Genomic DNA, 6,591 nt, shown 5'->3' on the forward strand with positions numbered 1-6,591 from the left:
AGGACTCCTAAGTCCTCTGCTAAGTGGTTCAAAAGCATGTTGACATCAGAAAGAAAACTGAACGCGATATAATGAAATATGCTTTACATATGGATTCGACGTTGTTGGAGGCATAAGATGATACTATGAAATCTGATTCATATACATAAGTGTCATTGCTTGTACAATACGTGCCATAAAATACTTGTATAATTTGATCTCTGTAACTTAGCTTCCTATCTTGTAATACAACACACCTTTGAATGCAACGATTCAATAGAATACAACAGATTCAAAGGAAATAAAGCATTTGATATTTGTTCTCTTCTCCCTAAGTTTAGCTTATGTGACATCAACAGTACTGAAACATCTTCCATGGAAAAGTTCAAACATATAGCATAGAGGAACAAAGTATACCTTTTCATGGAACAACTGAACTGTTGTAGAAGCACAGTGTTGGCAGTATAAATTTTTGGGAAGATGAATTACTTGTACACCCTAGCGCACGCACAACATACACACACGTGATGTTCTTCAATCCAAGGAGAAGAGAATTAACATCACGATGAAAATTTTCAAAAATATGGAGATTACAGCTGGCATCGCTGCCATAAAAACTAATTTACTTAAAGGATAAATTTATTAGCATGATGCCAATGAAGAAGAGAGTTGACAAATAAGAGGATTTTGGGTCTGTAACAAGTACCCAAAGTATATAATGTCTGTAAAAAATCTAACTTTGTTGTCATTTAGAGGAAAAAACCAAAAAACTAAGACATATGCATTGTCTATAATGACTTTATTTTATTTACAAGACTCTTCAATAAGTCATTAGCAGCCCTGCACAGCCAAAAACCCTCGATAAAACCCTCAATGCCTATCCTAGAAGAAACTGTAACACTTGGTCATGTAATTTCAACGAATTCAAATAGAAATAACTATGAAGACATCATGATTGACCACATTTTGAGACAATCACCATCTTAACCATGACTGCCAAGAACATGAAATATGCTCCCAATGTCGTCTCCATAGCGCCTAATTTAGCACTTCCATCAGCATAAAGAAAATCTTGTTGCCTCCAAAGAGATTGTTAAAGAAATCTTACAAGTTGTTTATTATATCAACCATAGTTTGTGTTACTGTTCGTGTAACATTCTGCAAAAATTCTATAAAAGAGTTCAGATTTAGATTCTTCTGCCTCAGATTTGGAAGACGCATTCCTTCGGGATGACTGAGAAAAGGAATCAACATCAACAATGGATTCATCTATCTTGTGATCCGAGTCTGGGAATAATGCACTTGCAAAAATGGTATTGTAGTAAGTAGCTTGACCATTATGAAATATTTGAGTAGAATCAAGGACATAGATTTCTCACTGGTTTTCTGTGAGTCGAGGAATTCTTGAAGGGCTAGATTTTGCATTACCGCATTTCACATACTTGGGTCACAAGCAATTGAAGCAACAACTCTCTGGGAGGGGGAAAATGGAATCAACATTAGCAAACCTGGCACACTCGTAACCCCCAGACACTACTAAGACCACACTCCTAAGAGCTCATCAAGTTATTAGGAGTGTCCATTAGGATGCAACATCATTAAATCCAAGAAAATGGATAAAAAATTACTTCAGAGGAATTTTAGATCTACAACGCCGAATCCATCTAAGCTACTTCATGCTCATGCCTCAAGCTAAAATGTTAATGAAGAAATCTAATGACACCATCCATCCGCCAAACAATAGAATTGGATATAACAGTGGACTATACACTTGACACCACAAAGAGTTATCTTGACATTGAAATGTTGCTGCTTCTTAAGAAATCTAACTATGTTATAGATCAGTATTGGACTTAACTCAGATATATCTCTTCTATAGATGTCAACATCGAGAAAGCGGTACCCAAAGAAAAATCAAATGAGGCAAACCACACTACAAACTCACAAGGAAGAAGAGTTCTAAATTCTCACAGTCACTCGCAATTCCAAAAAAAAATAGTCCTTGTTTGAGGAGCTGCCACAAGTGGATTAGGGGACAGCTTATTATATAGTAGTTCTACTTTTTATGCTGCAACTACAATATTTAGTTCAGTTTTTGTTAACTGGATCTTCTCACTTGTTCAAATTCTGCAACTACAATATTTAGTTCAGTTTTTGTTAACTGGATCTTCTCACTTGTTCAAATTGAACATATTCATATCCGTTCCTCACCCATAGTAAGGGTTTATACTAAAGGATTAAAAGAAAAAATTGCTATATGCAATTTCAAATATATGAACACACAACACTAGATAGAATATGAAAACCAAGAGAACATGTAAACATAAATGATAAAGAAGAAAACCTGAGTAGCAGGAGTTTCATTTAGAAACCTAAATGCCTGCATAGCATGTTTCGGCACAAACTTTGTGACTATAGTCTCGCTGACAACACAACCTTTGGGGAAGGGTGATGTCGAGCCGGATACACAAGATCCACCATCTTCATTAGCAGATCCGGACAAATATATCTTGTAAATTTAAGAAGAGTTTAGAATTGACACTATGTGAGTAGTCGTTCATATCACCTATTAGAACAGATAAACATCTATACACAGAGTAACATTGAGAAGTACATATTGTAACCAACGTCCAATAGCCTTTCGAATCCCAGAGTAAGCCTTCTGGGGGCTAAAGGTTAAGTGTTGATAAAAGTATTACGAAAAGACTAAACATTCCAATATTAAGAACAGAACAACAACCAAATAGACAAAAACATTTTCATTATCTCCTTCATCTATTGCAAGTCCAAAACTTAAGTTTTTATCTTCACTGACACTATCATATAAAAAACATATTTGGACTCTGACAATGTCACCCAACTATGATACTAATGAGAATGATATTTTATGACAAAATAAGTTAAAAATACCCATTTTTTAAATTTATACAATAGCCCTTAACAACAAAAATCCTCAACTCCTTGTGATTAATATATATGAACTCCTACGGTGCTTATTTGCTCTGAGTTTTAAAAGGTAGATCCTTTTCAAAAGTTCAGTTCATATTGGGCTAATCCAAGTTACATTAAAATGACGAAACATTAAATCGAGCATTGCAAGTTTGCAAGTATAACACATCCCTTATTATCCTAATTAGCAAAATTTTTCTTAAGGAGGCAATTGAGAAAGCATGTTCATTAAAATTGCAACTTTATTCGTCAATCAAATCAATCAACTGAGTGATCACTCTTCACTTTTACTTAGTAAGTTCCGTTTTACTAGAGTAAATTTAACTGATCTTTGAAACTAAATTGAACATTGTAAGTTTGCTGCAAGATGTCCCATTTTACTCTACTGAACAAAAATTGATTGAGCAAACAATTGAGAGGTGTGTTCATTAAAAATTGTAACTTTATTAGTCGATCGAATCAATCAACTAAGTAATCTCTCAAACACCATTAAGTTTTACAAAAGACTTCAATTTCTATGATTATAAAATACAAACACACCAAAAGCAATACTTCAAAATCAACAATAACAACAAATACTACTCCCTCCACTCTATTTTACTTGTCACGTTTCATTTCACGAGAATTAATTTAACCAATCTTCAAAACTAAACTGAATTATATTAATTCACTATTTCAAATATAAAATTATCATATTTGATGTATAAGTTGCACTAACAAACTAAATTGCAGAAGTTAGATATAATGCTACTCCCTCCGTTCACTTATCACATTTTGTTTAACGAGAAACAATCTAACTAATTTTCTAACCTAAATTGAATTTAATTAATTCACTATTGCATACATAAAATGTAGATATTATCTACAAAAACTATACATAAACTACTGTAAATTAAAATAGCATAGTAAATCATGTACTTTTCGAGAGCGTGTTTGAGATGAGTAGTAGCTTCAGTAGCTCCTGAAGAGATGGAGCACCACCAAACACAACTCTCGGTAATGGTTCACCAACACTAACCATTATTTACTCATCTCCACCAGCCATCTCCCAGTCATTAAACTCAACCACTACTTTTTGCACCGGCGACACATCAGATAATCCTCCATCGCATCCGCTATTAACCGCCGTGATAATGTTGGACTTCACATCTTTTGATGATAATGATATAGCGAAAACGGACACCAAATGGATGGAGTTACGTGCATAAATTTGCTGCTCCACTGTAACAGAACAGAATCCGTTGTTTGTGACGGTGACTCCAACGACTTTCGCCGCTGCTCTGAATGCTCATCCACTATCCAGGATTTTTTGTGATTAAATTTTTTTTCGTTTTGAAATTTGGATGGATTATGGAATTCTTAAGGAATGAAGAGACTCATTATAGGGGCAAAATGGTACTTTCAGTATATTAAAAAGTAAGGAAGTCTATTCTTCAAAGACATTCTTATTTAGGATCAAATATCTAAAGCCACCCATATTTGGGTCTATGACATGCAATTTCCTGTAGTTTGTACCATTAACTGACATTTGTCCACAAAAAAATTAAGGACCCGTTTTACCATGAATATCAAATATACCTTGGAACTTGGAACTTGGAATTTGGAATTTGAAAAACAAGAGGTGTTGTCATTTTATTTGGTTTTATCTTTTTATTTTTTATTTTCCTTCTTATTTTAAAGAAACTTTTATTTATTTATTTTTTTTTGTAAAATAATTTTATTTAAATTATATTTTATATTTTTTAAAAATAAATTTGAATTTTAAATATTACTTGCAAAAATCATGATGAAACACAACTTCAACTTCAAATTTGAAAATTTTAAATAAACTATTTTTTTTATGATCAAACGTCTACTAAAGTATTTTTATTTGAAAATTTAAAGTTGAGAATTATGTTTGAGTAGTATTATATTCTAGAAATAATATTTAATTTGAATGAAATATTTTTTAAATATGATTTATACCTCAAGTTTTTAAAAACTAATAAAATCAAACAAAACCGATTTATCTAAAACATACAATTAAATCCGCTCGAAAGGAGTAATATACTTAACGTAAATAGGAACATAATATCATAAATTAGATCTCATATAACTTTCTAAAAATATTTTTCTCTTTATCTCAAATTTTTGAAGATAAAGTTGCGTTTGATTTAATTTTTGTAAATAACATTTGGTTGTTTGAATATAGCTTTCCTTGATATATATATATATATATATATATATATATATATATATATATATATATATATATATATATATAAATTAAATAGGTAATCTTTATACAAAAAAAATTAGGGTAAAACTTAAAAAGAGAAATATAGTGAAAGTGAAAATAGTGTTCAAGATGTTTTTAAAATTTCAAATACAATTTTCGTTGATTTCTAAATAAAGTTAAAAAAAAAGTGAATAGTTCTGATGGACTAACAAATCTAAGTTTCTTAAGATTGATATATTCTAAAGACACTAGATTTAAATCTTACGAGTCTTTGTACACCTTGGACACAAAGATTAATTATTAGGCCCGTAGTTATCAAAATTATAAGCCCAAAAATGAATGAGATTTTACATTCCTCTCCCTCCCCCAAACTAATAGAATATTTGTTCTAGAATATCGAATCTAAGTCTTACATTCAAGGACGGATCTAGGGGCCTGGGCGGAATTCCTAGAAACTCAATAACATTCGTGCAGATCATATATTTATTTAGAGAAATCTAGTAAATATATAAGAATTATAAGTTGGGAACCCATAAAGAAAGTGTACTGTTCGTATAGTGGAGTAGATGGACTCATAAAAGTTTTATTGATCGCTTGGTTGTGGGTTCAAATCCCCTTAGTTACTATTTATTTTTATTTTTATCTAACATGGGGAACCCACAAACTTTAAATCTTCGTTCCACTCTACTTAAATACATCTAAAAGAGAACCTTAGACTTATTTTACATTTACTTCCCTCTTAAGGGCAGCAAAATTTGGCTAACTCTCAAAGTTTTCAAAAATTTTGCCAAAATTTTCCGCTTTCTGAAATTTCAAGTACTCTACCCATGCATGCAATCTCAATAATATCAAGCTCATATAATTACCCGACCATCATATATTATCAAGGTCACTCACGACCATACTTTTTTTGGCAAAATTTGTGGGTTTTATTGATTAATAGAAAAGAATACAAAACAATGGACCCAAAACCTTTATTTGGTCGCATACAAAAAAATAACATAAAAATTTATGGTGGCCCAACTCGGTGACCCGAGTTCAAAACCCCTCTACATATACCCTTTGTAGAGTTTCAGAAACATACTTCACTTTTTATTCCTAACCCTCCCATCTGAGACAATGTTGCTGCCACATATCAACACCAAGTTCATCGCCCTTCTCCTTTGAATTATCAATCTTCGTGGTCGATTTTTACCATTTCTTGCTTTTTCAGCTTGTAAGAGTAACTTTTCTTCCTTTTTTGCCTTCTCTTTTACTTTTTTGTTGCTTTGACTGAATCCTCTTCTTTCCTAGCTGAGCTTTCTGGTGGATGGTCTATGTTCACTGCAACATAATATAGAATCTGGTCTCCTGTTAACTTGCTCTTTGATCTGGTAAGTTATGATATTGTACCTGACTACTTTGTGTTCCATACTCATCCTCTTCAATGTGCAGGTGGAGCTAGA

The 6,591-nt window shown here is 32.2% G+C and overlaps 1 pseudogene; it reads right to left on the reverse strand.

The window, feature by feature from the left end:
* Positions 1 to 928: 928 nt before the first annotated feature.
* Positions 929 to 6,257, reverse strand: LOC107865142 (annotated as a pseudogene).
* Between the last annotated feature and the right edge of the window lie 334 nt (positions 6,258 to 6,591).

This window comes from Capsicum annuum, chromosome 3 (assembly GCF_002878395.1).
Source record: "Capsicum annuum cultivar UCD-10X-F1 chromosome 3, UCD10Xv1.1, whole genome shotgun sequence".
Classification (NCBI taxonomy): Eukaryota; Viridiplantae; Streptophyta; class Magnoliopsida; order Solanales; family Solanaceae; genus Capsicum; species Capsicum annuum.